This window comes from Penaeus monodon, chromosome 13 (genome assembly GCF_015228065.2).
Source record: "Penaeus monodon isolate SGIC_2016 chromosome 13, NSTDA_Pmon_1, whole genome shotgun sequence".
NCBI lineage: Eukaryota > Metazoa > Arthropoda > Malacostraca > Decapoda > Penaeidae > Penaeus > Penaeus monodon.
Window position 1 is genome coordinate 26,400,088 of NC_051398.1, and position 10,995 is coordinate 26,411,082.

General features: G+C 36.5%; 1 pseudogene; it reads right to left on the reverse strand.

The window, feature by feature from the left end:
• LOC119579901 overlaps positions 1 to 10,581 on the reverse strand; it is a 59,133-nt pseudogene extending 48,552 nt beyond the window's left edge.
• Positions 10,582 to 10,995: the final 414 nt, after the last annotated feature.

Sequence of the window (10,995 nt, forward strand, 5' to 3'; positions counted from 1 at the left end):
CATAGACCTGGGGGTAAAGAAAAAAACCTTCCCTTGATTTTCTAATAAAGACGTTATTGAATTTATTTTTTCTATTCGAGCCTGAGGTCCTGCTTGCTTGTCTGTGAATGTCTCCTTTTCTGCAGCAGCTTGTGCCTAGGCATAAAAATGTGTTAGTAAGAAAATGTTTTTATATACATATAATAAAGTAATATGTAAACTGAAGAAAATTTCTTGCACTGGATTCAGCTTTAATCACCTTGTATTCTGACTTTCACTTTATTTACTTTAAAAAAAAGAAATGGGAGGGGGGGAAGAAAGAACAGTGAATAAGAAGAGAAAGAAATGAAGGGAAAGAGAAAGAGAAATGAGAAAGAGTATGGGAGAGATATAGAGAGGAATGAAGGAAGAGACACAAAAAGAGAATAAAAAGGTGAGAAAAAGACTCACTTTGAACTTCCTTTCCTGGTCATCCCACCAGGCTTCAAAGGTCTTGAACGCTGTGGCCTCTATCATTCTTTTGTTGAAATCTCGTTTTAGAATACTTTTAAGTTCCTCAAAAATATCACACAGCGCTGGAAAAGAAAATCAATCATATATATATTATTATAATATATATATATATTTTATATATATATATATATAAATATATTTTATATAAATATATTAAATATATTATATATATATATAAAACCCTTGATTCCTGTATGGGTAAGACTATGATGACTGTCCACTTTTACGACAAAAATAAGCCTATATAGTTCTGATTTCTGTCCCACTTCAGAAAAATTTTTTAAATAAAGTTGGAAAGGCCGTGTGTATTACATGGACGCTCCTGTGGGACTTTCTAGCTCACAGCGACTCCTGAGGTGGGTTTCACCCCAAAACCTAAGATTTGGGTTCATGTTGAAAAATTTCATTGTGCCAGTATTTTTTTTGGTTTTTGATATATAAAATCATCGGGCTGATTTTTTAATAAATAAAATCTTATCTAAAATACATGGAAAATTAATAAAATCAGTGAACAGTATTCTGCATAATTCAGAGAGACTTAGAATTCCTAGGACATTTGAAAACCAGGGCACTTTATTTAATTTTGGTCCCTGGGAAAAATTCGGATATCCCCTTTCCCCGCAACCAACGTCACCTGTCCATCGGCCCTTTTTCCAGAGGTGGACCTTTTTGCTACTGATTGGCCTAGGGGCAAAAGCCATAATGACACCTGCTGTTCCCAGCTTTAATGCAAGTCATATGAATTTTCTGAGGTCTTCTACTAATTATTTGTGTAGTATTGTTCAAGAAAAGCATTAACTGATGTTAGGTAAAAATTGGGGACTGATTTGGGAAAATTTTTTTTGTGTGTTTGACTCTCTCTCTCATTGCTCTCACATCTGTCTACTTTTCTGCATTGCCAATTCTTTCATTATTGTAGATGCTTTTGATGAACCTAATGCTCTTGCTTTGTATTCTTTCGTCATCTGTTTTTACTTTCTACCTTTCAGCCTACACTCAAAAAATTGGTTTCTGCTTCAGGGTTAACACTACTTGCCTGAATTTCTGAGCAATTTTAAGTCAGGGAAGCAAACCTTTTGGCCTTCGACCTTAAAAAGCCTTTGCATTCCTATTCACTCAAATTTTTGTTGGACTTGTCAATTTTGGAAGTAGATAATAGGCCTAGGGCATAACTTTTCATCTTATTTAAACAGTCCAATATCCTAAAGAATTTTAAAATATGTTCTACTACAACACTAAAAAAACAAATCACTTACACCCAAATTAGGCCCTAAATTTTTACTGTTAGGGAGTGAATTTCAGTTAAAAAATTTCCCATTAGAGAATACCTCCAGATGGCAAAAATTTGTCAGCTTTTTGATATATCTAACCCTTGAAGAAACTGTCCTTCCCTAGTCAAGGCTCCCCTCAATACTTTTAGAGGATGCTACCCCCCTTTGAAATTACCCCCCTTTAAACCTCTACAACGATGCCCTCCCATCATATTAAAAAAAAAAAAGGATTATTGGTTTTAATTCAGCCTCTATACTAGTATGAAAGTGTTTAAAAGTGGGGTGGGGGTCTGTCGCTTTTTCCCCTTTTTTCAGGAGTGAGGCACGGCTGTGTTCTTGCATAAACACTTTATAACATGGACTGGATACTGGGTAGAGCTACTGTCCAAATTCAATGTGCGAGCAACTCTGGGCATTATCAAGGGTACAGAACTTAACTTTGCTAATCATGTTGCTTTTCTATCTGACTCTGGAATCCTTAGCTTCTTGATGCTTTAAAAAGAGCAAAGCCTCTAAGGTTTGTGGTCTCTTGGGCAAGACCAAATCCAGGATTTTGGGGCCCTAGATTCCCATTCGTTGGGATTGCTTCGGGGGAAAAATTTAGGCACAGAGACATTATATACCTTGGTAGTGCGTTCATGACTCCCGGCTGTTGGTCAGGAAGTCATGATGGATTTTTCCTGGTTTAAAATCTCTCAACAGAGTATTTGGGGGGCCCCTCTGCAAGGGCCAAGCTACAATCTTCAAGGCCCCGATCTGCCTTTTACCTGGGTCTTTGGGAAACCTGTCTTGTTGCCTTTTGTAACAGATCCTTGCAGTTGCACTGTGAGACTGGTACAGAACATGTTACTTGCATAATCTGCAATTGCCAACTCAGGCTATATGGCCACCTGGCTCGTTTCCCACAGGATGTTCCTGTCCACCAGTTGTTTCTTTCGGACAACCCTGGGGGAGAGGCCTGGAGATGTCCTAGAAATCTGGCTTGGGCAAACAAATCAAACCTGTTGTAAGAGCTAGAATGGGGCCCGGGCTCTTGCCGGCGCTCGCCACAGGGACCCTCTAGGCAAATGAAGGGTGGTGCCTGTGAGCCCCCCCCACTTATTTTTCCCCAATGATGATGATGTCATGCAAAAACCTTCACAGAGTTATGTACTTAAGCAAGAATTTATGTGCAGACCTTTATGGCATATTAACCTGTTTGATCTGGGTGACAGGGATGACTTTCATGAAAAATTTGCAGTGGGGCGCGACGCACCTTGTTATGATCGTTGTGGTGGTGGGGGACTGGATGTCTTGCCATGGTGCAAACCTGTGGAAGAATTTTGACTTAGTGACTCAGGAAGGGGGTCTTTCACTTTTCCACAGGTAATGAGTGTAGCATGCACCATCCATGAGCCATATCTCCAAGGGGTTCTTTCCAAGCTAAGTCCCATTCCCGCCCGACTTTATCAAAGGGCCCGGGTAGTCCAGAAACTGAAAAATTAAAAAAACAAAAAAACAGAAAAAACATTTTAAATCTCTTTAAACTAACCATGATGAATAATAAACCTTGGAGAAAAAAATGGAGAAAAAAATGCTTAATTGATAAAATGATGAAAACACTACAGAGGGGAGGCAAGGAGTCTTGACACCACACAAGAGTGTTAGTGTAGACTTGGCCTACACATAAGGGTTAAATTTTCAATTCTTTAAACCATGGCCAAATTTTGGCCTATGTCCCCTAGATCCCCGTTTTTCATCTATAGCAAAAAACCCCTGATATCGTATGCATGAAAAGGGTACCACTTGATAGTTGGGGCTGGTACTCCTCCCTTTTTTGGTGGATCCTGGGTCCTGTTAGGTGGGTAGCCCGCTCCAATTGGTGGAAAAGGTCCGGGTGAACACTAGGGCCTGGTGGTGGATGGCTTATGGAAGAATATCCTGATGGGATGGTCATATAACCTGTGTTATAACCTGGGTATCCTGACACAAAATTAGGGGGATAACCTGGAGGTGGCTGCCACTGGTAGGCTGCCTCCTGGGTCATGGCATGTGGGGGGGGATACCCAGGGGGTAGATAAGAGGGAGGATACCCTGGAGGGGGTGCATACTGGGAGTAACCGGGGGGAGGGGCAGTAAAAGGGCCCGCGGGGGAGGAAAACACTTCCGCAGGGGGGAAAAAGGGAATTAAGATGGATCTTCAGTTGAACTTAAACTAGATAAACTCATCCTATCATCATCAATACCATTTACTTGACTATCTTCTTGCATAGACTCTACTTTCACTTCACTCTTAATTTCTTTCACTTTATCATTTCCTTTAGTTTCTTTACTTTTCTTTTTCACTTTCTTTTTCTTGAGCTTTTTTAATCTTTCTCTATTTTCCTCTTTCTCTCTCCTTTGCGCTTCTTTCTTCAGTTCATTCCCCTTCTCATGCCAATACAAGTACATCTCATGTGACAAGAATGGGGATGGAGGAGATGAAAGAGGTTCTAAAATGTTTTCTAGAAGACCCCCTCTGACTTCCCCCCCTCTCTAGTTCTTTCGAATTCACCATTTACTATCACTCTCCCACAAGGAAGAATCTATCTGATCGTGGGACTGCTACTTAGGAAGTGGGCCACTAATTTTCCCTTTTCCTTCATTCTATTCTCCTCCTGGACAATATTTTCCTTCTTCTCCTCCTCCTCATCACTTTCCAGCCCAAGAGCCAGGAATGGCGGAGCCATCCCACTGTCCTTGTTCTGCAGCAGCATGGCAATCCTTGTGTCCAAGTCCAGATTTGATTTGTCCTCCTCTTCTTCAGACTCGTGTTTGGGTGGTTTGTTGTTGATGTTGATAGCTGGCTCCATCTTCTCCAAGCGCTCATCAAGTTTGGATCTGCCAGCACTCTTGTTCTCATATGGACTGTCATTATGGGAGTTACGCTGGGCTCCAAGGGTGGTCTGAGTGGTTCCCTGCAGGTGTAGTTGGAGGAAAATGTTCACCTTTGGGTGAGGGTGGTATGGCAGATGGTGAGCTGCCCAGGGTTGCTGCTGTTGCTGAGCTGTACCTGGAGTACCTGCAGGGCCCCAGTGGTGTCCAGGTGGGACATTGGGAGGATATCTGAAATGCAGCATAATCTTAGACTTTTGAACAAGATTTGTCATATATACATTTATGCATGAAAGATGATAAGTATAGATGTATCCTGCATAAAATATACACCATTGGAAAACTTACTTTTCCCCTAAATTTTTGTATTTGGGAAACCCCGGGAGTGGGGATGATATTGATCATAACCTGGGAAGTTTGGCTGCTGGTAACCATACTGCTGAGGTCTTGCCTCAGATAGTGAGGGGAGGGATGTGGTATTTGCTATAAGGGGGCTGGGAAAACCTACTGCCAGGTTTTTTTTAGCATCTTCTATTGCAATTTATTTTTTTTTGATTTGAAAAGGTAACTCAGAGCAATTTACATGACTTGTAAAAGATCTGAAAAAAAGTTTGACAGCCCTCAAAAAATTGATTTTGAAAAAAGAAAGGAAAAAAAAAAAATAGAAATTTTTAAAAGCTTTGTCCCTACATAAAAGGGGCTTAAAAACTATAAATTTTTGTGTGTGTGTTGTTGTGGTGTGTTTTTTGTGTGTGTGTTGGGGTGTTGTGTGTGTGGGTGGGTGTGTGGGGGTGTGTGTGTGGGTGTGTGTGTTGTGGTATGTGTGTTGTTGTGTGTTTGTGTGTGTGGTTGTGTGTGTGTTGTGTGTGTGTGTGTGTGGTGTGTGTGGTTGTGTTTTGTGTGTTTTTGTGTGTTTGGTGGGGGTGGTGTGTGTGTGTGTGTGGTGTTGTGGTGTTGTGTGTTTGTGTGTGTGGGGTGTTTGTTGTGGTGTGTGTGTGTGTGTGTGTGTGTTGTGTGGTTGTGTGTGTGTGTTGTGTGTTGTGTGTGTTGGGGGTTTGTGTGTGTGGTGGGTGTGGTTTTGGGGTGTGGGTTTTAGGAGGAGAAAAGAGAGTCGTGGGGGTTTGGGGGGTTTTGGTGTGTGTTTTGGGTTGGGGTGGGGGTGGTGGTATCTGTGTGTGTGTGTGGTTTGTCTTGTGTGTGTGTTATCTGGGTGTGTGGTACTGGTGTGTGTTTCTGTTGTGTGTGGTGTGTGTGTTGGGGTGTGTGGTGTGGGTGTGTGTTTGTGGTTGGTGTGGGTTTGTTCTGGGTGGGTGTTATCTTGTGTGTGTGTGTATCTGTGTGTGTGTGTGTTCTTGGGTGGGTTGTTCTGGGTGGGGTGGGTTTTCGTTGGTGTGGGGTTTTGTGTGTGTGTGTGTATTTTGGGGGTGTTTGTATTTTGTGTGGTTACTGGTGTGTGTGTGTATCTGTGTGTTGATCTGTGTTGTGGTGTCTGGTTGTGTTGGTATCTGTTGTGTGTTATCTGTGCGTGGTGTGTGTACTTGCGTGTGTGTGTGCATCTTGTGTGTGTGTGTGTGTGTGGGTGTTGGGGGTGGGTGTGTGTGTGTGTGTGTGTGTGTGTGTGTGGTGTGGTTGTGTGTTTGTGTGTTGTGTGTGTGTGTGCGCACACGCGCAGAAAAGTTGTGTAGTTTATGTTTAACAAAAAAAAATTGAAATAAAGAGGAGAGGAGCCACTTTACAAGTCATGAATATTAACTTTAATTTCAAACTAGTTATGTAAATTTATTGATGCATAATTTTTTTTATATATTTTAGGAAAATGCCCTAGCAACACTGACAAAACAATACAGTTACTGAATCCCTCAGTGTTCAAAAAAAAAAAAAAAAAAAAGTTTGCTTAATAAAAGGGGAAACTTCACGATACTTCATTAAAATAAATTAAACAACAAAAAAACCACAAACCCCAACACCCACCCAAACCCCAACACCCACCAACACACAAACCCACACACACACACACCACACACCATTTCCAGGGTAATTTTTCCCAAATTAAAAAAAAAAAAAAAAAAAAATATAAAAATTAAAATTTTTAATTATAAAAATTTTAAAATTTTGAAAAAATATATTTGCAAATTTTCCTTTTGATATAAGCCCACTCCTAATTTCCCCCATTTTAGGGCCCTGTGTTGCGGGCAGCCCCCCCTAAACCCCACACACACCCAAAAAATTTAATAGATTTTTTATAATTTATATTAAAATATATTAAATTTAAAAAAATTTATATTTTAAATTTTTAATTTAAGAAGGAAAATGAATCCCGTAAATTAAAGTTTTAATCCAATTGGCCCATTGGGGTATAAAAAAAATTTAACCAACCTCCGAAACCCCGGGGGGCCTGATTCTACCAAAAATTCCTACTCATACATATATGATTTTCAAATTTTTTTAAAAGTTTAAAAATTTCCCCATTGTATAAAATGTAGTTGGTGTTGTGTTTTTATATATATAAATTTTAAATTATTAATTAAAACTATAATAGTATATAAAATTTTTATTTATTTATATAATTTTTTTTTTTTTTATATATATATATATATTTATTATATATATAAAATCTATATAATATATATTATATATATATAATTTTTATTATATTATTATTATAATTTTTTTTTATAAAAACTTATATATTATTTTTTAAATCTTATATCTTTTCTATCTATTATATTATATTATTTTTATTATTTTATATATTTTATTTTTTATATAATATAAATTAATTGTTTTAATTATATATTATATATATCTTTTATTTTATATATATATATATATATATTATATTATATTTATAATGTTTGTATTGTTAAATGTATATGTAAAAATTATATTTATATATAATATATATTATTATATATTATTTAAGTATTTATATGTATATGTTATTATATGTATATGTATATGTTTGTTATGTTATTTATTAATTTTATATTTTTTTTTATAATTTATATATATATATATTATATATATATATGGAAAAATTTTTTTTTTGTTTTTTTTGATACAATTGATTCAACGTTTTTTTTTATTCATGTTATATTATAAAATTGTTATTAAAAATCTTGGAAACATTTAAGACAATGAAAAATAAAAAAGATGTTTCCAAAAGTCAGGGAAAAGATAAACAGGTGAGATGGGTAATTAAAAACGACACTGGGGCAAAGCCCCTGTGAGCCTCTTGGGGAAAATCAATAAAAAATTTTAATTAAAAGGGGCATGGCATGTACTCTTCCCTCTGCGCGTTGGGTTAAACCCAATCCCCAGTTTGGCAAGAATACATGCCATGCCCACTGAAACCGGGTTTATTTATTGTTTCCACATATGGCTCAAAAGTGCTTAGTCATCAAGGGTCACTTTTAGCCTACCTTTCTCCCCTGTTTCCCCTTTTCCTTGACTTTTGGAAAAGGCTTTTGCATTTTTTCTTTTTCTTAAAAGTTTTAAAAAAATTTTATAATTTTAACAATCATAACATCAAAAACAATAATCGTATTGATATCTTTATTAAAGGAAAAACGCATTTTCCCGCCATTCAAGGAAAAGGGAATCAAAATCATCGTGGGGCTACTGATAGACTCCTTTGGGGGCTGACACAGGGACCTCTGAGTAAAAAATTCACAAAAACCTACAGGGGCAGACATAAACCGGGGGGATTGGGTTAAGTTGTTTATATGTAAATTTTTTTGTGCATTTGTTATAGTGTATATATACTAATTTTTTATATATTAGATGTATATATATGCTATGTTTATATACTAGAGTATATTTGCAATTTTTTATATTTAGATGTTAAAATAATGTATTGTTTATATAAACGATGTATATATATGCATATGTTTATATTAAGAGTATAATATGCATATTTTATATATATAAAGTTTTTTTATATATGCATAGTTTACATATTGATTTATTATGCATATGTTTTATTATATGAGTGTTATAATATCATATTTTTATATATAGATTGTATTTTATATCCTTGTTTATATATATGATGCTATATATATATCATTATTGATTGTATATATATTTAATATATTATATAATAATTAAATTTTTTAAAAAATATGTTTAAATTTTATATAAATATGTAATATTTTAATTATTATATTATTTTATATATTTAAAAATTTATTATATGTATTATATTTATAGAATATATATATAATATATATATATATATAGAATATAATATAGATATTAAAATTTGATAATATATATAGTTATAAAATTAAATTAATATATAATATATAATTTATATATATTGTAATATATATATTGTATAATTATATATTATATATTTATTAAAATTTTTAATTATAATTATTATATATATATTATAATGTATATATTTGTATTTTATATATATGTAAATTTATTAATGTTTAATTTTTTAATTTTTATTTTTTATTATATTTAAAATATATAATATTATATATATTAAAATATTTTATATTATATATATATTATGACCACCACACACATATTGTTGTGTTTGCTTCCTACCTTTAAAAAAAACATCCTGTTTCGCTCAAAACTCCTTCTCCCTGACTCTTCTCTTTCCCCCTTCCCCTTTTTCTCCCCTCTCTCTCTCCTTTCCCTCTCCCTTTTTTTCTTTCCCCCTCTCTGCGACTGCGACGCGGGTCATCTCGATGATGGAGGTGGGGGCTTGGGTTGGGGAGGGGTCTTTTCTTTGCTTTTTTACTTCTTCCCTCTCTTTGGGTTCCTCCCCACTGAGCACCAACCCCTCAACCCCTTTTTGCCTCTTCTCCTGAAAATTCAGGACTTTTTTCCAAAAAAATGTTTTTCTTTTAAAATAATAAAAATACACACAAAGGGGGTTCACAAATCGCCCCACTTTTAACGCTCTCTAGACCTCAAAACTCACCAAAAGGGCAGAATACTTGGAGAACTTTGCCCCTGAGAGTAAATTGTTGGCTTCTGCACAGATCAGCACTTCCGGGTTTTCAAAAATAAATCTTCACACCCAATGCTTTCTGATAACTCATGATTGAAATTTCTATTCTTCTTGGGTCCACCTGATGTTTGTTTTTCCTGCAAGATTGAAAAAGGATTTTAAACTAAAACTGGAATAGGGCATCCTTAGAAATCTTATTCTTTAGAATAATCAAATATTTAACCTTAAATATATTTGGGGAAACAAAACCTGTGCCAATACTTAAAAATTTTTGTGCAAAAATGCCCGATCAATTTTCCTTAATGTTGAAGATTGTAACTTCTAAGGTGGGTGGGGGGCCAACATAAACCGAGTCAATCTGAAACAGAAACTTACTTTTTTCAAAAAAATTTGTGCAATAAGTTAGGCCTTTAAAAATATTCAAAAACAACTGGTGTTAATTTACATATGCACTTTTTATTTATTTATAAAATTTGGTTGTCCACTTTTTTTTTTGTTTTTTCACACACACAACACACCCAAACACACCATATAATATATATATTTATAATATATAAAAATGTACATATGCATGCACCCCCACCAACACCCCACACACCAACCCAAAACACAACACACACCACACGCACGCACGAAAAGCCCACCGCACGCAGCACGCACGCACGCACGCACGCCGCACCACGCACGCCCACACACACTCTCTCTCTCTCGAAAACATTCATCATCATCATATCATAAAGGGGGCTAATGCCAAAAGGGGGCTGGCTGAAATGGCCCTCACCCTCTCTAACTCCTCAAAAAGGACTGGTTGGCTGCCCAACCCTGCCCCCTAGGTCATCCCATGGCCCCCCTCTTTCCAGGATCGTCTCACAGAGAAAACCTGGGGGCGGGTCATCCCGGGGAAATGGCTAGGTGCCCATATAGCCTAATTGGGCCCGGGACATGAAAGTAACGGCCCTCCCAGTCTCTGTTACCATTAGTTGGACACATGGCCCTCCCAATGAAAACCCCTAAGGGACTTGTTAAAAAAGGGCTCAAGATGAACTAAAAGGGAAATAGATAGCTCCGGTTTTGCTTCATTGAGAAAAACTGGCAGTATAAAGGGCCCTAAAAGACTGTGCTTGGTCCTTCTGCATATGTAAAAACATCCCCAAAATGCTCTTGTTGATCAAGTTCATGCTCCTGTTGCCCCCAGACCATCCGTCTATTTTACTTTTTGGGGCTACAGCCCAGAGATGGACTAAACACTCCCTGGACATGCTACATGGAATGTAAAGCCTGGTGTTTGGTGTGTTGGGGGTTGTGTGTTTTGTTGTGTGGGGTGTGTGTTTTGTGTGTGTGTTGTGTGGTTGTGTGTTTGTGTGTGTGTGTGTGTGTTGGTTTTTGTGTGGGGTGTTTTTAATA